Source organism: Lolium perenne, chromosome 4 (genome assembly GCF_019359855.2).
Source record: "Lolium perenne isolate Kyuss_39 chromosome 4, Kyuss_2.0, whole genome shotgun sequence".
NCBI lineage: Eukaryota > Viridiplantae > Streptophyta > Magnoliopsida > Poales > Poaceae > Lolium > Lolium perenne.
In genome coordinates this window covers 168,503,220-168,529,486 of record NC_067247.2, presented here as the reverse complement: position 1 = coordinate 168,529,486, position 26,267 = coordinate 168,503,220, and the positions used below count along the sequence as shown (strand labels likewise).

Here is a 26,267-nt window from a genome sequence, read left to right as displayed (position 1 = left end):
GTAGAAAAATATGTCTATATTGTTGTATCTGAACTGCATCCTCTTTCTTGGGTAGTAATGTGATTGCGCCAAAATTTAGTTTGTAAAGAGGCAGGTCCCCCTTACTAAACTGATTGAACATCGCCATAAAGTCATCCTTTATTACTTCCCAGAATTTTTGGTAAAACTCCGCCGGAAAGCCATCAGGTCCGGGAGCTTTATTATGTTCCATCTGTAAGATTGCCTCATAGACCTCCTTTTCAGAAAAAGGAGCTGTCAAAATCTAATGTTCATCAGATGAGAGTTGCGGAATGGCATGCACCACCTCCTCTACTAAAAAAATATTGGTTGGCACCGGTGCCCCAAACAATTTTTTTATAGAGTTGAGTGATATAGACCTTCAGATTATCCTCCCCTACAATTCTCCTTCTTGTTGCTCTAACTGGAAAATTTTATTTTTTCGATGCTTACCATTAGCGATCAAGTGAAAGTATCTCGTATTGTTCTCTCCTTCTTGAATATGTTTAACTTTCACTCTTTGAGCCGATTTAGACTCATCCTCTCTTCTCAGTTTATTTATATTATCGTTTGCTTTTTTTAGCGCTTCCCTTTCACACAAACTCAAGGGATTTGTTTGCGCTTTCGAATCTAATTCATCAATGATAGAACGCAATCTCTCTTTTTCTTTTTTATACTGTCCACTTTGATTTTTTCCCACCCTTTGAGAAATCTTCTTATATTCCTTAACTTATTCAACCAATGATCCATAGGATTCATAGCGGCCATAACGGATTCCCATTCTTTGACTAACATTTCGTAGAAATCCTCTTGTCGCAACCAATCTAACTCGAAAGAGAATTTGAGCTTATTACCCAGATGTGCCTTCACTCATGAGTCAATAAGTAACGGGGTATGATCGGAACCAACTCTTGTTAAGGCTCGCACAGTAACTAAAGGAAATTTTTGTTCCCAAGAGATGGATACTAGAAATCTATCTAGCTTCTCATATGTAGGTTCAACCCGACGACTTGCCCATGTAAACTATCTCCCAGATAGAGCAATATCACGCAAATTCAACTGCTCAATGATTGCGTTGAAAACAAAAAGGTCAATGAGCATTGAAATTATCATTATTTTTTCTTCTCTTTTCCGTATAATATTGAAATCACCACCCACCAACATGGGTAATGTTTCAGACTCACATCTTCGCACTAACTCTGCCAAAAATTCTGCTTTGTACATGTCTTGGGCAGCCCCATAGACCGGCATTGGAATCCATTCGAAACCATCTTTCTTGCATTTTATATGGAGTTTTACACAAAAATCTCCAGTGCTCACATTGAACACCTGGAGCGTATCTGAGTTTATTCCCACTAGAATACCCCCAGAATGACCATGTGGTGGCAAACAAAACCAAGAGTAATTATAACCCGCAGCAAGTTGATTCAAAAAGGGTATGGAGAAGTTTGATCTCCCAGTCTCCAACAAGGCTACAAAATCTAACTTATGTTCCCTAATTACCTCTGTGACAGCAAATTCTTAGCAGTATCGCGAAAACCCTCCGGGTTCCAATTCATTCCTTTTAAATTCTGCATTATGAGAATTTTTTAATTCTATTCCTAGTACTTTTGCGAATATTGATAGTATCATAATTTTTTCTCTATCTAGTTTTCTTTTCCTTGATAACCAGCTTTAGATGCTCCACATGATCATCCAAATCCAGTGGGATGTCATCATCCTCTACCAAATCCTCGCAAAGAGTAGATACCTTTGACATCACAAGAGTCGAAATACCCCCTTCCCTATTCAATTTTTCATCCATATTTTTTTGCAAAATCATTCCTCTTCTAACTTTTTAATTCCTTTAATAGAATTGACCACCTCCACTTCCGATTTACCTAAGGATACTCCTAAGCGATCCTCTCTATGAAGAAATTCAGAATCCGGGATATTAACAATGGAATATTTTGGAGCTATAGATGTACCTGAACTAAAAGAAGCATAATGCATGTGTGCATTTTACATTGCCTTCTCCATCTGGGACAGATCCACATCAGGCTAGCTTCAAACTAGACCTCACTCCGGTTGAGGCCTTTGGTATCCCCCCAAAGGCAATAACCTCCTCCATGGTAGGACGAACTGGCACATTAGTAGATGAACTCTCAATTAGAGATAATGATAGAGGGGCTTTTGTACTCTTGGAGGGAGACCAAAACAACCTAAGAGACTTACCATTGGCCTTCGGAGATGAGGCAGTCCCCATCGAACCCCGAAGACCCATACTAGCAGCCCCTCTCCTTTAGCCCTCATCGAGTCTTCTGTAGCGCCACCCTCAGTTTGTTCCAATGAACCAACCAAAGTAGGCTCCACTACTAAACCTACACCATTTGTATCCCCCCATCGGGTGACATGTATGAGTTAAAATCTAACACAAAATGCACATCATCATCCAAATTTTTTTTTGAAACTTCTGCCATACCCTTTGTCATAGAAAAATCGTGCACAGAAAATCCTACCAAAGCTCCACAATCTGCCACCTTTGATTGCCCATCATTGCCAAATGATTGGTCTCGGCAGACGCGCACAGCGCTGGCCCATCACCGCTGACGAGCCAGATTTTCTGCGGCGATGAAGCGCCACACGCGGTCGACATCGCCTCCCCAGCCGTAGCAGATCCCGCCCAGGTGCCCCCCACTGGGTCGCCCACACGTGGCTGTTGCGCATCGGCTCCCCGCCTACGTGTCACTGTTGCCCTTTGCCCCTGGCATATGCATGCTGCCCAGGACCACCGAGGGCGCGGACAGCGACCCAGCAGCCGCTAGCGTGCATAGCCTGCCACTGTCGGCATCTGAGTGTGCGACCCGAGCTCCTACCAGGGGCGATACTGAAGCCGATCTGCTGGGCATCAAATCTGCACCAAAATTAGTGCAATGTTTGTCTTTTAGTGACAGATTTTTAGCATGAGATAAATACATACAATATATATCTTTTTTGCCAAATTTGAACCAGATGGAGGAATACCTTTAGCAGTAAGCTGCACATTCATAGTCCCAATCTGAATCGCAACTATAGGCTGAGGTTGTGCTTGCATCCCATCTACTCGATTATTCACATGTGAACCACCTTGCTCATTATTATTTGATGTTGCATCCTCATCGGTTCCTTTGGGATCCATATCCATGGCATTACCACCTCCATTATTCCCTTTTCCGTGGTTTGCATCATCATCATTCCCATCATTACCATTGTTTGCATCTGCCATATTCACTTCTTGAGACACTTGAACTACCTCCACTTCGAAATGAAGTTTGAAAAACCCCCTCCTAATAAACACATCACTATCCACAGGAATAAGAGTACGGTCCAAACACTCAATCTTGGTCCTAAGCACCTTGTTCTTACAAGTGTATGCCATATCCACATCCAGGATCTTCCCCAAAAGAGTTCTCACTTCCCATAAATAAAAATAATCTGATCTAATGTAGTGTGGTTCCTCCAAACTTCAGGCAACATATAGAGTGGCTCCTCCAAAGATGACCAGAAGTCAAAAGTTAAACAAGATACCCTGTCTACGCACATGTATGTGCCAAAATTCTTCAACACTTCCTGCTTACTTGGTAATTTTACTCTAAAACATTATCCTTGAAGTGAAAAACTTCCCAATTAAATTTCTCATATGGTACAATCCTCTTCAGTTGTTTGATTATCTCAGGAATAGTCATAGCGTCCCATCAACAGTAACTTTGGCCAACCTAGGATTCTCAACTTTGGCCTTGAAAGCACCACATGGAAGCTCAAAAAACATGAGTACCTCACTTGCATATCCATGGTTGATTGTTGTGGGCTTCGGAGCTTGCAGAAGATGACATGCTGGAGCCGCATGGTGAATTGACTCACAAAGGTCGCAAAAAGGAGCAGTACAATCGTCAATGTAGTGTCCTGATTTCTTGCAATGAAAACATGCCATCTTATCCTCCTTCTTCTTCTTTGAAGGACCCGGCCCTTCAGTCTCCTTTCCTTTTGCTCCTGCCAGCGGAGCATCCACGACCCCCTGACTCGGCACCGCTATCGGTTGCTGCATTACAGGGGGTGCCGCAACTGGCACCACCGCAGGCTGACTTTGGAACCGCGGGCAACCCATCAGGTCCAGCTATAGCATGTGCTGCCGTCCCCACAGCAGGTTGTGAGATCCTCTGTGCCGTTGTCACCACCGGAAGTACAACCTGCACCGTTTGCTGTGATAGGCCTACGTCCATGCTAGTCCTTGCAGCAAGACCGTTCCCATTGGCACAGAAGCAATTCTGATAGCCACCACCGCGGCTTGGATTACTTCCATTGTTCCATCGCTGCTGATTATGTCCACAATTGAATCTGTTATTATTGTTAAAATTGTTTCCTCTCTGAAAGTTCCCGTTGCTGCCGCCCCCATTCTCCTCTTGATAACCGGGGCCATTGTCCATGCCGGTCGTGCCGCTGGCCTCACCTTGAACAGAACTCCGGCATCCACCGAAACCATTGTTGCCTTAAAAATCTCGGCCACCACCGTAGCCCTGACCGCCAGGGCCTACCCCCTAATTCTGATGGCCCCGCGCACCATTGGTGCCAAGACCATTACCGTAGCCGCCTCGCCCTACGTTGAAGTTGACGCGACCAAGGTTGAAACCCCCTTGCCCGTCATCGCCATTCATTGGAGTTTCCGAGCGCCGCCACTGCAGGACAGGCTCCGCTCTCTCGATTCTTTTCCAGGCTAACCCTAACCGGTTGCGGAAGGCCCGTCCAGCGATAGAATTTCCCACCTTAACCTTGTTTGGGACACGATCACTTTCAGATCGAATAGGGTTTGGGACACCGTGCACTTGGTGCATCGTGGATTTTGGGCCACACCGGTCCACTCTCATGTTTGTACCGGCCCGCATCTGCATCCTCACAGGGCCCAAGCCACGGATTTTTGAAATCACCGCCTTTCTCGGATCGTGCGACCTCCTACCGATCACCAGTGACCTACGTCTCTGGCGAACGACGGTCCACCCATCAGTGCTATCGTTCGTGAAAACAAAAGGCTCAAGGACCGGCTTAGCCTTAACCTTGATCTTACAAACGGACATGCCCATCGACATTGAGATCAACGAACTCATACCTTCCGGCGATGTGAACACCATCACTACCTTGGCCGCCGGTCTCTAATCATTCTACCGCCTGATCCTCTTGAGTGCCCACCGCGCCAGCTCCGACGTGTCTTCCAAGATGCCTCTACCACTCACCGGGGATGGTGTGCGGTAGAGGTACCTTATGGATTTCTCGCTCTCCCCGGCCGCGAGATCTCCTCCACTTCCCCATCCTCATCCTCCTCTGATGACCGCAACACCCAGAAGCGACTCCCGAGGGGACACTCCAGCGAACAGTTACCGTCGCTTCCTAATACGTCTCAAACGTATCTATAATTTCTTATGTTCCATGCTAGTTTTATGACAATACTCACATGTTTTATATACACTTTATATCGTTTTGATGCATTTTCCGGCACTAACCTATTAACAAGATGCCGAAGTGCCAGTTCCTGTTTTCTGCTGTTTTAGGTTTCAGAAATCCTACACAGGAAATATTCTCGGAATTGGACGAAACAAAAGCCCATGGTCTTATTTTCCACGGAGCCTTCCAGAAGTCCGAAGAGGAGACGAAGAGGGGCGTCGAGGCGGCCACACCCTAGGGGGGCGCGGCCCCGCCCTATGGGGTGGGCCCCTCGAGCGTCCCCCGACTCTGCCCCTTCGCCTATATATTCTCTCCATCGCGAAAACCCTATTACCGAGAGCCACGATACGAGAAAAGTTCCAGAGACGCCGCCGCCAATCCCATCTCGGGGGATTCAGGAGATCGCCTCCGGCACCCTACCGGAGAGGGGAATCATCACCGGAGGACTCTGCATCACCATGCCCGCCTCCGGACTGATGCGTGAGTAGTTCATCCTTGGACTATGGGTCCATAGCAGTAGCTAGATGGTTGTCTTCTCCTCTTGTGCTATCATGTTTAGATCTTGTGAGCTGCCTTTCATGATCAAGATCGTCTATTTGTAATGCTACATGTTGTGTTTGTTGGGATCCGATGAATATGGAATACTATGTCAAGGTGATTATTGATCTATCATATATGTGTTGTTTATGATCTTTCATGCTCTCCATTTCTAGTAGAGGCTCTGGCCAAGTTGATACTTGTAACTCCAAGAGGGAGTATTTATGCTCGATAGTGGGTTCATGCCTCCATTGAATCTGGGACAGTGACAGAAAGTTCTAAGGTTATGGATGTGCTCTTACCACTAGGGATAAAACAACAATGCTTTGTCTAAGGATATTTGTATTGTTTACATTACGCACGGTACTTAGTGCAATTGTCTGTTGTTTGCAACTTAATACTGGAAGGGGTGCGGATGCTAACCCGAAGGTGGAATTTTTAGGCATAGATGCATGCTGGATAGCGGTTTATGTTCTGTGTCGTAATGCCCTAAGTAAATCTCATATTAGTCATCATGATATGTATGTGCATTGCTATGCCCTCTTTATTTATCAATTGACCAACTGTAGTTTGTTCACCCAACATGCTATTTATCTTATTGGAGAGACCCCACTAGTGAACTGTGGACCCCTGTCCATTCTTTTACATCTGAAATAGAATCTACTGCAATCATTGTTCTCTGCTATTCTTTGAAAACAAACATCATTCTCCACACCATACGTTTAATCATTTGTTTACAGCAAGCCAGTGAGATTGACAACCTCACTGTTAAGTTGGGGCAAAGTATTTTGATTGTGTTGTGCAGGTTCCACGTTGGCGCCGGAATCCCTGGTGTTGCGCCGCACTACACTCCGTCACCAACAACCTTCACGTGGCCTTCATCTCCTACTGGTTCGATAACCTTGGTTTCTTTCTTAGGGAAAACTTGTTGTTGTGCGCATCACACCTTCCTCTTGGGGTTCCCAACGGACGTGTGCATCACGCGCCATCAAGACTGTTTTCTGGCGCCGTTTCCGGGGAGATCAAGACACGCTGCAAGAGGAGTCTCTCACATCCAATCTCTTTACTTTGTTTATTGTCTTGCTTTACTTTATTTTATTTTTTGTCTTGTTTGCTTTCTTTATATCAAAAACACAAAAAAATTAGTTACTTGCATTTACTTTATTTACTTTTTGTTTATTTCATCATGTTTCCCCCTAAGTTCACTTTGAAAGATATATCAGTAGGGCATGGGTCTATCATTGGAAGAGATAATATAGAAGAATTTTTCACTCATGTTAGTACAGTTAAAGATTTTGAAGATAGACACTTGGTAGAACTTGCTCCTACTTATGAAATTGCTACTGCCTCTTTAGTACACATGTTGGAAGCTAGATTTGTTAATCTTAATCCTATAATGCAACATATGTTTCTTACACTTTGTGATATGGAATAAGGAGAAAAGAAAGATTTTGTTTTAGAAACTCTTCTTAGAGAATTCGGTGATGTAGCTAGAGAAGCTAGGAAAGTCTTTATTAAACATAAGAGGCTTGGCTTTTATACCAATTTTGCAAATACCCTTGAAAAGATGGAAAAATATAGGCTAAAATACACTAATAAAGTCAATTGTGAGGGGGAGATTAAAATACCAATACCTAATGAACTCTTAGGAATGCATGAGGCACTATAAAAGAATTTTGCTTGGATTGTTCCTGAAAATTTGTTTGAGGAGGATAGTAAGCCTAAGAGTAATGAAAGAGGAGTTTCTTACATAGATAATATACAATGCATAGTTGAGAAAACTCCAAACTCCTCTGTTTATGCTTCATCTCTTGATAATACTTGATTTACACTTTCTGTGCCTAGCTGAAAGGCGTTAAAGAAAAGCGCTTATGAGAGACAACCCATTATTTTACTTCTGCAATCTTTGTTTTATATTTGTGTTTTGGAAGTTGTTACTACTGTAGCAACCTCTCCTTATCTTTACTTTATTGCATTGTTGTGCCAAGTAAAGTCTTTGATAGTAAGGTTGATACTAGATTTAGATTTCTGCGCAGAAACAGATTTCTAGCTGTCACGAATTTGAGTAGGTCTCTCTGTAGGAAACTCAGAAAAATCTGCAAAAATTCATGAGTGATCCACAGATATGTACGCAACTTTCATTCAATTTGATCTTCTTCATCTGATCAAGTTAAGTGCCTTGAAAAAATTCGTCTTTTACAGAATGTTCTGTTTTGACAGATTCTGCCTTTTATTTCACGTTGCCTCTTTTACTGTGTTTGAATGGATTTCTTTGCTCCATTAACTTTCAGTAGCTTTGGGTAATGTCCAGAAGTGTTGGGAATGATTGTGTCACCTCTGAACATGTGAATTTTTGATTATGCACTAACCCTCTAATGAGATTGTTTTGAGTTTGGTGTGGAGGAAGTTTTCAAGGGTCAAGAGAGGAGGATGATATAATACGATCAAGAAGAGTGAAAAGTCTAAGCTTGGGGATGCCCCCGTGGTTCATCCCTGCATATTTCAAGAAGACTCAAGCATGTAAGCTTGGGGATGCCCAAGGCATCCCCTTCTTCATCAACAACTTATCAGGTCACCTCTAGTGAAACTATATTTTTATTCCATCACATCTTATGTGCTTTACTTGGAGCGTATGTATGTTTTTATTTTTGTTCGTGTTTGAATAAATTCAGATCCTAGCAATCCTTGTGTGGGAGAAAGACACGCTCCGCTTGTTCATATAAACACTGGTGTTCTTAGCTTTACTTTTAATGTTCATGGCGAAGGTTAAAAACCGCTTCGTTTATTGCTATTTAGTTGGAAACAAAAAATGCTTCATGTGGTAATGGGTATATTATCTTGAATAATTTGATACTTGGCAATTGTTTTGAGCTCTCAAATAGATCATGTTTAAGCTCTTGCATCATGTAGTTCAAACCTATTAGTGGAGAATTATTGTAGAGCTTGTTGAAATTTGGTTTGCATGATTGGTCTCTCTAAAGTCTAGATATTTTATGGTAAAAGTGTTTGAACAACAAGGAAGACAGTGTAGAGTCTTATAATGCTTGCAATATGTTCTTATGTAAGTTTTGCTGTACCGGTTCATACTTGTGTTTGCTTCAAACAACCTTGCTAGCCAAATCCTTGTACTGAGAGGGAATGCTTCGTGTGCATCCAAAACCTTGAGCCAAAAATTATGCCATTTGTGTCCACCATAACTACCTACTATGTGGTATTTCTCTGCCATTCCAAAGTAAATTTCTTGCGTGCTACCTTTAAAATTTCATTCCTTGTCTTCGCAATATATAGCTCATGGGAAAGTAGCTTAAAAACTATTGTGGTAAAGAATATGTCGTTTATGTATCTTATTTCTTATAAGTTGCTTGTTGAGCGGTAACCATGTTTCTGGGGACGCCATCAACTATTACAGTTTTGTTGAATATCATGTGAGTTGCTATGCATGTTCGTCTTGTCTGAAGTAAGGGTGATTTGTCATGATTAAATGGTTTGAGTATGCATATTGTTAGAGAAGAACATTGGGCCGCCAACCAAAGCCATGTATCATGGTGGAAGTTTCAGCTTGGACATTAATCCTCAATCTCTTCTGAGAATATTATCTGTTGTTGAATGCTTAAGCATTAAAGAGGAGTCCATTATCTGTTTTCTATGTTGTCCCGGTATGGATGTCCTCAAGTTGAGATTTATCAAAAACGAGAAATCAAATGCGATCTATCTCCTTGGACCTTTGTACTGGTGGCATAGAGGTAACCCTTTGTGACACTTGGTTGGAACATATGTAATGCAATGATAATCCATGAAAATCCGAGCTAATTAGGACAAGGTGCGAGCACTATTGGTATTCGATGCATGAGGCATGCAACTTATAGGATGTTTTATGCATAACACATATGAATTATTACTACCGTTGACAAAATTGTTTCCATGTTTTCAAAATAAAAAGCTCTAGCACATAAGTAATCCCTGCTTCCCTCTCCGAAGGGCCTTTCTTTTACTTTATGATGAGTCAGTTTACCTACTTCTTTCTATCTTAGAAGCAAACACTTGTGTCAACTGTGTGCATTGATTCCTACATACTTGCTTATTTGCACTCATCATATTACTTTGTGTTGACAATTATCCATGAGATATACATGTTGAAGTTGAAAGAAACTGCTGAAACTTATATCTTCCTTTATGTTGCTTCAAAACCTTCTATTAAGAATTTATTGCTTTATGAGTTAACTCTTATGCAAGACTTATGATGCTTGTCTTGAAAGTACTATTCATGAAAAGTTTTTGCTATATGATTCAGTTGTTTAGTCATTATCTTTACCATTGCTTTGAATCACTTCATTCATCTCATATGCTTTACAGTAGTATTGATCAAGATTATGATAGTAGCATGTCACTTCAGAAATTATCCTTGTTATCGTTTACCTACTCGAGGGAGAGTAGGAACTAAGCTTGGGGATGCTTGATACGTCTCAAATGTATCTATAATTTCTTATGTTCCATGCTAGTTTTATGACAATACTCACATGTTTTATATACACTTTATATCGTTTTGATGCATTTTCCGGCACTAACCTATTAACAAGATGCCGAAGCGCCAGTTCCTGTTTTCTGTTGTTTTTGGTTTCAGAAATCCTACACAGGAAATATTCTCGGGATTGGACGAAACAAAAGCCCACGGTCTTATTTTCCACGAAGCCTTCCAGAAGTCCGAAGAGGAGACGAAGAGGGGCGTCGAGGCGGCTACACCATAGGGGGGCGCGGCCCCGCCCCTGTCCGTGCCGCCCTATGGGGTGGGCCCCTCGAACGTCCCCTGACTCTGCCCCTTCGCCTATATATTCTCTCCGTCGCGAAAACCCTATTACCGAGAGCCACGATACGAGAAAAGTTCCAGAGACGCTGCCGCCGCCAATCCCATCTCGGGGGATTCAGGAGATCGCCTCTGGCACCCTGCCGGAGAGGGGAATCATCACCGGAGGATGATACGTCTCAAACGTATCTATAATTTCTTATGTTCCATGCTAGTTTTATGAAAATACTCACATGTTTTATATACACTTTATAATGATTTTATGCATTTTCCGAAACTAACCTATTAACAAGATGCCGAAGTGGCAGTTCCTGTTTTCTGCTGTTTTTGGTTTCAAAAATTCTACACAGGAAATATTCTCAGAATTGGACCCCACGAAGACGGAAGTCAGTATTTTGCCGAGACGGACCCGGAGAGCCAGAGAAGGGCCGGATGGGGGCCAAGGGGGGCCCACACCATAAGGGGGCGCGGGTCCCACCCTGGCCGCGCCGCCATGTTGTGAGGGCGCCCTGGGACCCCTCCGAGGCCGCCCTTCCGCCTATATATTCTTCCAGAACCGAAAACCCTACACCAATTGAAGAAACTCCAGAAAGACTCCAGGGCCGCCGCCGCCATCGCGAAACTCCAATTCGGGGGACATAATGTCTATTCCGGCATGCCGCCGGGACGGGGAATTGCCCCCGGAGTCATCTCCATCGACACCACCGCCATCTTCATCGCCGTTGCTGTCTCCCATGATGAGGAGGGAGTAGTTCTCCCCCGAGGCTGAGGGCTCTACCGGTAGCTATGTGGTTCATCTCTCTCTCCCATGGTGTGATCTTTATGTGATCATGAGCTTTGTATCACTATTAATCTATGTGCTACTCTAGTGATGTTATGAAAGTAGTCTATTCCTCCTCCATGATGTAATGTTGACAGTGTGTGCATCATGTAGTACTTGGCGTAGGTTATGATTGTAATCTCTCGCATATTATGAAGTTAACTATTACTATGATAGTATTGATGCGATCTTTTCCCCCTTTCATAGCTATTGTTGACAATGTGTATGCTATGTTAGTACTCGGTCTAAATTGCAACGGTCTATTATGCACTCTAGAGGTTACTTTAATATGAACTCCGGATGTTGTGGAGCTTGTTTACTCCGGCTTGAGGTGTGCTTTTATAGCCCTACACAATGAATGGTGTTTGTTATCCAACAAGAGAGTGTAGAAAGTAGCATTTATTTATTCAGTTATGTGATCAATGTTGAGAGAGTCCACTAGTGAAAGTATGATCCCTAGGCCTTGTTTCTAAGCATTGAAACACCGTTTCCAACAAGTTCTGTTACATGTTTGCTTGCTGCCATCTTTATTTCAGATTGCAATTACTACTTACAATCATCCATATTACTTGTATTTCACTATCTCTTCGCCGAACTAGTGCACCTATACATCTGACAAGTGTATTAGGTGTGTTGGGGACACAAGCTAGAGACTTCTTGTATCGTAATTGCAGGGTTGCTTGAGAGGGATATCTTTGACCTCTACCTCCCTGAGTTCGATAAACCTTGGGTGATTCACTTAAGGGAAACTTGCTGCTGTTCTACAAACCTCTGCTCTTGGAGGCCCAACACTGTCTACAGGAATAGAAGCGTGCGTAGACATCAAGCTATTTTCTGGCGCCGTTGCCGGGGAGGTAAGGTAAAAGGTATTCACATCCTCCAACTACTAAGCTATTTCCTAGCACTGTTGCTGGTGTGTGAGTGCTCGAAGCTATTTCTTTTAGATCCTGCAATTGCATCGTTTTGTTTCTTGTTTTTATTTCACTAGTTAGGCTTAATGGAAAACAAAAAAAAATATTAGAGATCTTTATAATATTTATCTTGAGTTAGGACATGAGGTGTTTGAAGAGAAAATTAAAAAACCTATGGAACTTTATATGCATGCTAATGGAAATGTTATTAGTATGAATGCTTTGAACACCATTGTTTCTAATGCTATGGAAAATTCTAAGCTTGGGGAAGCTGGTTTTGATGAGCATGATATTTTAGTCCCCCAAGCATGGAGGAGAAAATTTACTTTGATGATACTTTACCTCCTATTTATGATGATTATAATGATAGTGGTATTTTGGTGCCACCTACTATGGAGGATAAAGTTTATTATGACTATACTATGCCTCCTATATTTGATGATTATGGTGATGAGAATAATAATGATAGCTACTTTGTTGAATTTTCTCCCACTACAATTAATAAGAATGACTATGCTTATGTTGGGAGTAGTAATTATTTTATGCATGAGACTCATGATAAGAATGCTTTATGTGATAGTTATATTGTTAAGTTTGTTCATGATGCTACTGAAAGTTATTATGAGAGAGGGAAACATGGTTATATGCATCTTAATAATATTAAGTTGGGATTTCTATTTTCGTGCCCCTGGCTCCTTAGTTGTGCTCAGTTTTCCCCAGCCCCTTAGTTTTTCCTCAGTTTTCCCCAAAACCTTGTCTGAAACCCGCAGAAGGAGCTCGGACGGAAGGAATCCCGTTAGTTGACGTTGGTTGGTGCTGGCAAGTGGGGCCGCTGTTGGTGCCCCGCAGTGGACACGTCTTCACTTATCCAGATCAACGTGGGACCCACAACTTGTCCACGTTAAGTGCGCCGGACCCACAGCTTACCCAGGCGACCGTTGCAAAATGGGAGCCCGAGACAGCCCTGCGCCCGTGCCCGTGCCATTGCTTCCCCTTTCTTTCCCCGCGCCCCATTGTTCTTCTTCTCCGCCAGCGGCAGCCCTTCTCCGGTAGGCGGGTGATGTCTAGTTTCTCTTCGACCTCCCGTTCTTCATGGCCGCAGTATGGACCCGTGCCTTTGACAAGATGCCCTGACTGCCCACGCCAGGAGCCTCTGAAGCGGTCGATCTGTAAGACGGACAAGAACGGCAACCGTGGACGTGAGTTCGTTGCATGCGAGAGCTTGCCATATAGAGAGGGGGATAAGGTTAGATCTCGCTCCAATTTCTCTGTTTTCTCTCGATTTTCTTGTTATTCCCTCGAATTTGGGATTTAGGGTTCACGTTGTTGTTTTCAGATCTTGAAGAAATGCAGGCATTTCGAGTGGATCGATGTGTACGTTCGTGAGGCTTCAGTTGCGAGGAATCAATTGGCGCTATTGGGGGCGCAATTTGGGAGGGGGACTTGCTTTGTAGAGAATGCGGCGGAGAGAGGAGCCGTTCGATTATGCCTAATGCTCCCGGTGCAGAAGCTGGTGGAAGTGAAGGGAGAAGCGAAGAAAATGAACAAGCGATTAAGGCAGCTGATCGAGTTGAAGAAGCAAGCTAACCTGATGGCTGGTTTTTTTTTTGTTGTATAATTACGATCGGATTCTTATCATTGCTCACCAGGCGCTAGAAGTTGTTACAAGGGATACCTTACAAATCCATTATTCAGTTACATGGACTTGTAGTTGTTTTCAAAGTTAGTGTGTGCATTCACCGAAATTACCAACTATATTCCCTAAAAGAAAAGGAAAGCTAAAGATAGTTGATAATTGTTAGAGGGGTGACAAATAATGCAATCACCGAAATCCGCAAATATGTATGCCTCGTGTTTATACCAAAATTATACCACTTTTAGGCCGTTTCAAAATACCAATACCATATCCCAAACTATATTCCCTAAAAGAAAAGGACAGCTAAAGATAGTTGATAATTGTTAGAGGGGTGACAAATAATGCAATCACCGAAATCCGCAAATATGTATGCCTCATGTTTATAACAAAATTATACCACTTTTAGGCCGTTTCAAAATGGGATCCCTTTCAAAATAGGGTCCCTTCAAAATACCAATACAATATCCCAAACTATATTCCCTAAAAGAAAAGGACAGCTAAAGATAGTTGATAATTGTTAGAGGGGTGACAAATAATGCAATCACCGAAATCCGCAAATATGTATGCCTCATGTTTATAACAAAATTATACCACTTTTAGGCCGTTTCAAAATACCAATACTATATCCCAAACTATATTCCCTAAAAGAAAAGGACAGCTAAAGATAGTTGATAGCAATCACCGAAATCCGCAAATATGTATACCTCATGTTTATAACAAAATTATACCACTTTTAGGCCGTTTCAAAATACCAATACTATATCCCAAACTATATTCCCTAAAAGAAAAGGACAGCTAAAGATAGTTGATAATTGTTAGAGGGGTGACAAATAATGCAATCACCGAAATCCGCAAATATGTATGCCTCATGTTTATACCAATACTATATCCCAAACTATATTAAGTGGCAAACTCGTTATTGCACATAAATAGAGGGGTGGGCATTCTCCACCGACAGAGAGAGAGAGGGGTGGCCACGAAGAGAGAGAGAGAGAGAGAGAGAGGTTGCCACGAAGAGACGGATAGGGGTATACTGCCCGTTAGATCAGTGGATCAACGGTTCGTGGAGTCGATCCGTGTGACAACGGCTCAACCAATCAGGATAAGTTTGGGCTTCTCAGAGCATTTGTGACAGTACTTGAGGGCAAAACTGAGTAGTACTAAGAATCCAAGGGCACATAAATAGTAAATAGACTAAGGGATTCAAACAAAAGAATTACAAAATGAAAAATGTGTGTTTTGTACAATATAATTCATATTGGGCTACATCAAATTATTTGCAATTCAAATATACATGAGTGTGACAATTATGGCATCATTTAGACAAACTATGTTTTGGGAAAGATGTTTTGCAAAGGGGTTTGGGTGGAAAACCAATCATCTTCATAGCTACACTAGTGATTCTGAGAAGTGGCAATTTGTGGTAAAACTTGATTTATATATGTTTGTTAAGGTTTTCTAGGTGGCAGGTTGCGTAGGAAGACTCCATGAGTAGTTGCCACTATGTTTTTATTTTTTTGGTTTTTTTTGCGCATGAAATGACTCAATTAGCTATGTTAATCTCATTTGTTGACTCTCTGTTGACCAGCTACTTGAGGGTAAAACTGAGTATATTGCACTTGCCGGTCTAAGTCCTCGAGGGGAAAACTGAGTACAGATAAAATTTCTGTATAAGGCCTGAGGTTATAACTGAGTACACCAAACGTCCCAGGGTTAGACTCGTGTAGCGGTGCACGCTGCAGCCGTGCATAGCGGACGCGTGTTGCGGTACACGCCACCTTCGTCTTTATAGAGCCCCTCTTTCTCTCCCTCGACGCACGTTCTCACTGGCTCACTGCAACCGCCTCTCCTGTCCCATCATCTTCTCCACAACCGAAGAAAAAACCCCGAAGAAAACCGCCGGCGATGGAGAAGAATGAGATGCCCATTGTCGGCACATCAGCCGCCGCCCCCGTCCAGGCCCCTGTCGCTGCTTCCAATGTAGCAGCCGGCGCATCGGCCGCCGCCCCCGTCCAGGCCCCTGTCGCTGCTTCCAACGTAGCAGCCGGCGCATCGGCCGCCGCCCCGTCCGTGCCCCCGTCCCTGCTTCCAACGTAGCAGCCGGCGGATCGGCCGCCGCCCCGTCCGTGCCCTGTCGCTGCTTCCAACGTAGCAGCCGGCGCATCGGCCGCCACCACCGTCCAGTCCCCCGTCGCTTGGGACCCGTACGAACCAGTGCAATACGACGCGCCGGAGAACCCCTACGACACCAGCATCGTCGACAACGAGCCGGAGGTAACCCTTTGTTCCCTTGTTCTTATCTCATTTCAATCATTTTGTGTTAGATCTAGCGTTATTACGGTTCGTACATTTCCTAGTTCAATCCTTTTGTGTTAGATCTTGCGTTATTACTGTTCGTCTGTTCCTAGTTCGATCCTTTTGTGTTAGATCTTGCGTTATTAGTGTTTGTGATTTGCTTTTGTTTAAGATTTGTGCCGATGATGATGAATATTTGGGCATAAATTGATTCAGGGTTTGGTCGATAAACAATTGGTGTGTACAAATTTGTTGTGCATGATCTTTGGTTTGCTGACTCAAATCCTGGATATAAGTGTGTCCAATGTAACTGAGGCTACCTCTTTTTTTCGAGCCCATATTATCATGCATGATTTTTTGTTCACTCTCTGTTCCATCATCGTTGCAATTGACTCCGTTTTTTTTTGCACGATCTTTGGTGCTACGTGACAGGTGCAGAGCAGCGACGTCGACAGCGACGACGAGTCCTTCCACACCAAGACTTGTCACGTCCTCAGGAGGCTGCAGTCCGGCCATTACGATGGCCCCTTTGCTCGAGGCATTTACAAGTGCCCCTTCTGCAACAGGAAGCTCCGCGCCACCGACTTCAACTCCCTGGTGAACCATGCTGAATCCATTGGCAGATGTGGCGCTAGAGTTGGAAGGACCGTGAACGTGCATACGTACATGGCCAAACACAAAGCACTTGGGATTCACCTGCGCAACCTCCAAGCGAGTCACACGCGCTACCTGGAGGCGTTAAACGTGCCTACTGCACTCTCTGTATGTGACTGCTCTATCTGTAGAGCAGCTTAAATTCATGTAAAATGTAGCTTATGTTGGATCTATCGGTACTACTTTTGGATCTGTCCTGAATATATCTATGCTATGTTGGTTGCTGTATGCAGCTTATCCTATATTTTCTCTCTGGATTTGTGCCCTAGATTTCCTACCTGATTGGGTAAAAACGAAGGCATAAAGAAATGAATGGCGTTAAAAAACAGAAGGACAAGCTGCTCTAGATTTGCTACCAATTTGGGCTATAAAATATGAATGAGATCGAGCGAGAGAGAGGAAAAAGGTACATTGAAAACTGCTAATCTGGGCGAAAGAGACAGAAACCACTCGTGCTCCCGTCCCGGACCCACACGGCTCCACACGCTACGGCCCCACAAACATGGTCTCGTCCTGTCCCACGCGGTCCCTTCCTACCAGCCCCACACGACGCGGTCCCACACGACGTGACCCCACAAACGATACGACCCCACTCGTCAGCACGGAACGGTCAACTTAACGGATTCCTTCCGTCCGAGCTCCTTCTGCGGGTTCAGACAAGGGCTTGGGGAAAACTGAGGAAAAACTAAGGAGCTGGGGAAAATTGAGTACAACTAAGGACCCGAGGGCACGAAAATAGAAATCCCTATTAAGTTTCCCCTCTTTATGTTGAGAATCTTGAAGTTGCGCTTGTGTTGCCTTTTTATGCTTGTTGCATTATGCTTACATGACTTGTTTATTTACAAGATTCCTTTTCATAGGAAGTGGGTTAGGCTTAAATTTGTTTCATACTTGCTTTTTGATGCTCTCTTTGCTTCAACTCTCATCCTTATGTGAGCATCATTAAAATTGCTGAGCCCATCTTAATGGCTATAAAGAAAGCACTTCTTGGGAGATAACCCATGTTTTTATTTTGCTACTGTTTTGTTGAGTCTTGGAAGTTGTTACTACTGTAGCAACCTCTTCTTATCTTTATTTTATTGCATTTTTGTGCAAAGTAAAGTCTTTGATAGTAAGGTTGATACTAGATTTGGATTACTGCGCAGAAACAGATTTCTTGCTGCCACGAATTTGAGTAGGCCTCTCTGTAGGTAACTCAGAAAAATCTACCAATTTTTATGAGTGATCCTCAGATATGTACGCAACTTTCATTTAATTTGAGCTTTTTCATCTGAGCAAGCTAAGTACCTCTAAAAAATTAGTCTTTACGGATTGTTCTGTTTTGACAGATTCTGCCTTTTATTTCACATTGCCTCTTTTGCTGTGTTGAATGGATTTCTTTGTTCCATTAACTTTCATTAGCTTTGAGCAATGTCCAGAAGTGTTAAGAATGATTATGTCACCTCTGAACATGTGAATTTTTGATTATGCACTAACCCTCTAATGAGTTTGTTTTGAGTTTGGTGTGGAGGAAGTTTTCAAGGATCAAGAGAGGAGGATGATATGATATGATCAAGAAGAGTGAAAAGTCTAAGCTTGGGGATGCCCCTGTGGTTCATCCCTGCATATTTCAAGAAGACTCAAGCATCTAAGCTTGGGGATGCCCAAGGCATCCCCTTCTTTATCGACAACTTATCAGGTCACCTCTAGTGAAACTATATTTTTATTCCGTCACATCTTATGTGCTTTACTTGGAGCGTCTGTATGAACACTGGTGTTCTTAGCTTTACTTTTAACTAGCACAGTGGCCCTCGCAAATGCGAGGGCATCGTCTTTATTTTTCATAGAGAGATGAACATTGTCTCTATAGTGTCAAAATTACCATGGGAATAATTTCTTTTACATTCACATAATTTCATAGCTACAATTCCTGCTAAGTTAATATCACCTGCATATAAATTATCGTTTTCCTCCTTTATTTGGTGAGCAATTTTAAGGCCATTTCCTAATATAAATGCGCGGTCATCTAATATAACGTGATTTGTTTTTCTATATGTACATCAATTTAGATTATATTTCATTGACTTTAATTCAGTTGGTAGAACTTTAAGATCGAAATTATTCGATCGTCTTTTTCTACTTAGATTGAAATAGCTAGTTGAGTTGAGTGAAACATGTTAAAAATATGTACGCGAATACACCATGGGAGTTTTTTTTTTCAAATTCATTTTATCTTGTATTTAGAAAGTAAATTCATGGTGAGAATTTGTGTATATATATACCCAACGTACTACGCAAATAGGGAAATAGTGAAGAATGGACTACACCACCGAGTCAGTCTGGAAAAAAACGAAGTGTTTGACATACACAATAAAATTAAGAAGACTACTTTCTCTCACCCGTTTCCTACTTTACACGTATGAGTCCCCAATCCTCACGATCCAACTTCCAACTGGTTCTCGAACTGTGCTGCCCAAATCTCTGAGCTGAGGCGCTCTCCATAGCCAAATCGCTGCTGGTGTCGCCGGTTCCCGTCGCCTAGGACCGGTGCTTGAGGTGCTGCTGTTGGAGGTGGATGTCCGCGATCCAAGGAAATTTTGACCTCCATCTGGGTTCCTTCCTTTCTTGCTTAGGATCCCCAATCTTGGTAGCTCCGGCAGCCGGGGGATTTACGGCTGATAGTTGACGGTAAGCATTATTTTGTTTTTCCAGTTTTGCATCGGAGTGTCCGTTGGTCTGGGAGACTTCAATTTGGAGGAGATCAAGTTGTTGGTGAGTATTGTTGGTTGGATTCGTGAGGACATGGTCCTAAATAGGTATGAGCTGTTCTCACCTTTCTTTGGTTTTCCAGTGCCTAGGTCGAACTATTTGGTTAGCTTGCAACCTTTTTTAGTTCCCAAATACACATAGGTCATTCCATATTTATGTTGATACAAATTAGTACTATTTAATTGTTTGTTGAAGCTTGAAAGTTGCAACTTTTTTTAGTTCCCAAATACACATAGGTTATTTCATATTTATATTGATACAAATTAGTACTACTTAATTGTTTGCTGAAGCTTGAAAGTGTGACCATCTAATAAAACCAATATATTGTAATATAGGTATTGTTTGTTAGCCTCAAATGTGGTTTTTGTTAATGCCCCCTCCACTTTTTATCCATGCTTGGGACCGGCATCGGCAGTGTTAGGCCCCCACCCCCAATTATATTATTTTTTTAAATTTATCCCAAATACAAAGTAAATAGAATTCAGCGATTTTGAAAAAATCATTCCATTTAAGATATAAAATATAGTGATGCCTTATAATAATCATGCAATCTATACCTAATAATAAAGAAAATAAGGTTTCTTGTTGGTCCGTTTTTTTTAACCCTAATATTTTGTAGAAATTACGGGTACTGCCACCGCTGAGTCGCTAAATGAGAACGATTCGCTGAAACTTCCTTTGTCCCACCTGCGCCTTATCCTTTCATGCTTTCCACCGAGACGACCAGCAGCAGCGCCGCCGGCTGCCCTCCACCTGGTTTTTTGCGCGCCTAGATCAGCGGACAACGCTAGACCGGCACACGCACACCTCCCGGCGTATCCTGCCGCCCCAACCTCCCCGCGTCCCTGCTCCCACCTGCGTCAACACCATGGGCTCTCGCGGCCTGGACCACTCCGCGTCCCTGGACCTGAAACGCCCAGCATCCTGATTCTTGGGTACACCGGCGAAACACCTCACCCCGGCCCTGGCAACGCCAAGCTAATCTCCAAATCCCACTACGCTGCAGTCTCCAACACACTGACGGGAATCATCATGCAACACCACCGACAAAAAATTCCGAAGTTCCCGAGGCAGCGTACATCTTGTCGGCGTTCCCGGCGTGAGGCGTAGGTAAGCGTTCGAGTGTCGTGTTCCCGGCGCCGCGCGCCTGCACGTCGGTGCCCCGGTGTCGCGGTCCTCCGCTCCTATTCTTTTATTTCTAGATTGGTTTGCGGATGCTGATGTTCTTTTAGTTTTCAGAATCCGCTGATAGCTGAAGTTCCTCCGCGTGCCTGATTTTTTGGGATTCACCTCTCCTAGCAGACAGCCATAGATGGCGTCTGGCGTACGCGGGCATGGGGGATGGTCGGTGTGGCTTCAAAGGCGGTCTGTGGCCTGTGCGAGATGGATTGGCACTGCACAGGCGAGGTAGTCTGTTGGGCGGGCAACGGAGAGCGGCGGCACAGACCCCGCTTTCTATTTTCCCAGGTGCTGCACGTCCGTGAGGGTGAGGTACATCAGTTTTTTTACTACCTCGACGTATTCACGGAGCATTGTGGCAGATTACTTTTTTCTTCCTCCAACTACGGCAACAACGTCCTGCCTGCGCATGTGTTTCAGGATGCAATTTCCTTTTCAATGTACATGCTGCGTACGGATGGTTCTAGACACAAATATACTTGTACAAAGCCAATAATCTATATTTTGTTTTGATTAAGATCGAGCAGGCTACTGATTGAAACAGCTAAGGTTGGTTGACTCTGAACTCTGAAGAATAGCAGGGAGGTTCGGAAGGTTCTGCAAGCGGATGGGAATAGAGTCAGGCGTCGTGCTTCCCGTCTCAAACAACAGCGATTTTAGCATGGTCTTGCTCAAAACAGCATTTTGGGAGTTGTGCTGATGTGGTGGATTTTTTTAAATAATACATTATTTCAATCAAATTTATTACAAATAATACACGATTTTAAAAATTTAAGCTTGATTCCGGATTGACCTATGAATCGAATAAGGAAAATTTCAGTGCCCGGCCCAGGGAGGTAGGTCCAGTCTGCGGTGAAATCTCGAATCCCTCTTTGGCATAGGAAATTCTTTGACAACGGATCGATCCCAGTGATATGACTTGGTTGTTCTCGGCCGACTATTAACCGACCAGATATGCCGGCTTGGTGGGCCCAATCGGCCGACAGTCGACCGAGTCACATATCTGTAAAAAAATTAAAATACGTATTAGATGTAAAATTGCTACAAAAATATGTATTATTTTTTAGAAAAAAAATCGCTGCTGATGTGTGTCATACTCACGTCTTCACCTTTCTTACGTACACCCAACCTCATTTTCTTGCATTAAACAAAGGCTCCATTTATATTTGTGTCTACTAATGGATTCTTTGTATGTTCCATTTTTTCTGAACGGAAAATGCCCCGAAGGATAGAGCAGCTGCATTAACAAACTGGCATGTACAAGATTACAACAAGACCCCTATAGTCATCCACAGCATTTCTAGAAATTAAGGATAAGGGCTCGTAAAATGCAAAAAAAAGACTCTAGGGCTAAAAGAAGAAAAGCAATCAGGCCCTTCGCGTCCTCCATTGCCATTTGCCGGCGACCTCAAGGCAAAATACGCGCCGAGGTCCGAGAATACGCTTCTCGCTTGGCTCTCTACTCCGGCGAGTAACCCTTGCCTCATGTCGCCTTCACATCCCCGGGGACGAACCACTTGGGAACGAAAAGGCGTCGAGCATCGGCGCAAGGGTCCGAGAAAGCCTCCGATCTGGAGGTTAACATCATCAGCCGCCATTCGGCCAGAAAGGGCATAGACAAGACAATAGTCGCCGTTGACAGACTTGTGCTGGTGAACATCAACATGTGCAACTTGAGGAGCAACGGAATCGGCCCAGCAGGAAAGACTCACCGCCAGCTTGATTCCGTCACCATGATGGCGTCGTTGCAGTCAAGAGAGGAACTGCCGCACAAATCCTTGCTCCAAGGAAGAGACCCCCAGCGAAGGGGGGCCAGAGCTCCACCTGATCGAAGAAGAAGATGCCCTGTCGCTCCTCCCTCCCTCGCCACCATGGCCGGCCAAGGGGAAGACGGTAGGTAGATGCATATCGACGCGACGAAGCTCCTCCTCGCCACCACGGTGTGCCAGGAACCTCAACTCCGCATCATCTTCACAGATCAGACGAAAACGAGAGCTTATTCTTCGAGACGCTGGAGCATCCGCCCTCCACCGCATGTGGCTCCATGCCACCACGGCGAGGAGAAGAAGCTCCACATGGCCACTGCTGCCGCTCACCGGCATCAGCAACATGCTCAGACACGACACATGGCCAGAAACCACTAGGGCAAAACCTACAACTAATCCTACCTCTACTATGTACAAGAGAAGCCTACCTCCTATTCCATCTCCTTGGCCTCCGGTGAGAGAGAAGGAGAGGGGCGGCGGATCGGATCTGGACAAGACTCCCAAACCAGACGGAGAGAACGAGAAAACCATATGTTTCATATATAGTACTTTGTCCAAAGGGGTGAGTTGTTTCACTTTTGATAGGATTGTTGTATAGTGTGATATCTAGAAGATTTAAAATTTAGCTGAAACCAACATGTTTCTAAAACGATGAAACAACTGAAGTGATATAATTCGAACCTAAGATGTTTAAATTATTTTTAACCCGTTGCAACGCACGGGCAATTTTCCTAGTACTCTATAATAAAATTATAATGTTCGTTATGATGAAAACTATGATTCATGTGTAATCCGATATGTACTGTAGGAAAGCATAAGACGGAAAGCGTAAGACTAAAATTGTGTAAACTTTTTACTCATTTGGTATGAAAGATTATTAAATACTTATCCGTTTTCCGATGCTTCTGTAGGTCATAGTATTGCATATTCATCCTGCCATTTAGTGCAAACCAATCATGTTTAGTGTAGAACATGTAGATATATAATATAAAGATATTTTAGAGCTAACTTATTTTCATTTACTTATGCTTATCTAAACGGGAAGCAACATCAGCATGATATGAAAAGCGTTTATCTAGTTCGTACCTTCAGAAAATGTCTTTGTAGACTATGTTCTTGACTGCATCGTCCTCTTTGCTATCATTGTCGTCTACCAATACCCGTAGTCTGTCTTTTTTTGCGACTCTTGAGAATGTTACATATAGCTGTCCGTGTGTGAACACTTGTTTAGGTAGATATAGTCCTACCATGTTAAAGATTGCCCTTGACTTCTGTATATTGTCATAGCAAAACACACATAGATAGGATATTGTCTTCTTTTTAGCAAGAATGGACACGGTGATTCAGTGGGTGACATGATTATTCTTAAAATATATACCTTGTCACCCACGCGGGTCCTGTAGTTATTATCTGGTCTTTGATTGATCTTTTTCCAAGTTGAGTTATTGTCATCTGTGTACGTTGCATAACCCAGCACTCTGGTTAAAATTACACATTAGCATCACCGGTAGCCCTATCTTCAGTTTGAGCTCATGATTTGGAATTCCACGAAATTTGGGTTGTTTAAGAAATCTTTTGAATATAGCATGTCATCATCTTCACTTAAGGTTACTGCTTTGCATACAGTGTCACAGCTACAATAAATTTTGTCCTCACCTTGTAGTTGGTTCATGATATATTCATTAATTTCCTGGACAGTTTCGTTTCTTGGACATAAAATTGCTCTTTCTTCCAAGAATTCCTGGTCACGGTATTTGTGCCGCAAATTTGGAGAGATGATTTCTACTGTTGTTTTCTTTGGGTCACTTCCATTATTCAGTAGTATTTCACATGGTATTTTAATCCATTCCTCGCCTTCTGGTAATGTGGTTGTTCCATTCCCAATATTCAATATCCAGTCGGCAAAATCTTTTACTTGTCTTTTCTCTATCTCGCTATCTGAAGTGCTACCGAATATAGGACCTTTTAATGGATGCGCCGACAATGTTGTGCCTTCTTCCCTTTGGCGGAACGGGGAGAATTCGACGGAAGTCCCCTCCTAAAACCGCTGTCATTGCCGAGGAATGGCTTTTCGCTACTGCTCTCATTCTTATGCCTTAGTATATCTCTCAGGTTCTATCAAGCGTCTCGAAACATATCTTATTTGCCATTGGAGCCTCATCCCATATAATTAGTGATGTTTTGTTTATTAGCTCTGCCAAGTGTGTTTCTTGCTTGATGTCGCATGTTAACTCTTCTGTAAGTATTAGAGATTTACCTGATTTGTGGGATGTGCAGGTTTAGCATGATGGATGACTGCCAATTTGCTGGCCAACCGCGACTAAAGGCGCCCGACTAAAGCCCCCCCCCCCCCCCCCCCCTATATATACCCATCCATCAGCCAACACTTCGCCATTTGGAGCCATTCTCTTCACAAACTTCACAAGTGGGTGTTAGGTTTGCTTTTGGTTCCTCTTATGCACATAAGGTGTTTGATGAAATGCCCCAAGAGCATGAAACAAACATGATATGAAGTGTTGGAGCCACACTTGAGCTTTCTCATTTATTTTTTCCTCCTCGATCGCGGTTAGCAACTTGTACCTTTGATGTGTCGTTGATAAAATATGCATGTGTGTGTAGTTCATTGTTTAATTTATATTGTTTGTAGCTAGTTAGTTTAACAAATGCATGATGGTTAATTATATATTTTATATTATAATAATGCAGATGAATCGACAATGGATGTACGGTAACCGACTCTCCGGCGAGTTCAGTACGGGTTTGAAAGATTTCCTCGTAGTGGCTAATGCGAACAAGCAGGGGGGTTTTGTTATCTGTCCATGTGTTAACTGTAAGAATCAGAAGGGTTACTCTTCCTCAAGAGATGTTCACATGCACCTGCTTCGGCACGGTTTCATGCCAAGCTATAATTGTTGGACCAAGCATGGAGAAAGAGGGGTTATAATGGAAGAAGATGAAGAAGGGGATGATTTCATCGATGAAAGCTATCTTGCTCATTTCGGTGATACTTTCATGGAGGATGCTGAAGGTGAAGGGGAAGGTGAAGGGGAAGGTGAAGAAGAGGCACGTGATGATCCCGTTGATGATCTTGGTCGGACCATTGCTGATGCACGGAGACGCCGCAACCGAAAAAGAGAGGGAGAATTTGGATCGCATGTTAGAGGATCACAGAAGGCGTTGTACCCGGATGCGATGATGGTCCGAAAAAGTGGGCTGCACTGCTGGATTTGCCGAAATGGAAGGCACGAGCAGTGTAGCCGACTCGGCATTTGAAAACTTGCTGAAATTGATGAAGAATATGTTTCCAAAGAATAACGAGTTGCCCGCCACTACGTACGAAGCAAAGAAGGTTGTCTGCCCTCTAGGTTTAGAGGTTCGAAGATACATGCATGCATCAACGATCGCATCCTCTACCGCGGTGAATACGAGAATTTGAATGAATGCCCGGTATGCACTTGCATTGCGTTATAAG

At 43.3% G+C, this 26,267-nt stretch overlaps 1 protein-coding gene and 1 long non-coding RNA gene across 3 annotated transcripts in view; one reads left to right on the top strand and one right to left on the bottom strand.

Annotated features, from left to right (window-relative positions):
- LOC127294759 (alpha-L-arabinofuranosidase 1-like) overlaps positions 1–26,267 on the bottom strand; it is a 163,730-nt gene that overhangs the window by 108,592 nt on the left and 28,871 nt on the right. The gene's annotated exons all lie outside the window — the stretch shown is intronic.
- Positions 19,433–25,151, top strand: LOC139830557 (uncharacterized). 2 transcript variants are annotated; one of them, XR_011743027.1, is made up of 2 exons: positions 19,433–20,960; positions 21,090–25,151. It is a non-coding gene; the product is annotated as an uncharacterized lncRNA (long non-coding RNA). The 2 variants fall into 2 exon arrangements; XR_011743028.1 differs by having other exon boundaries at positions 21,083–25,151.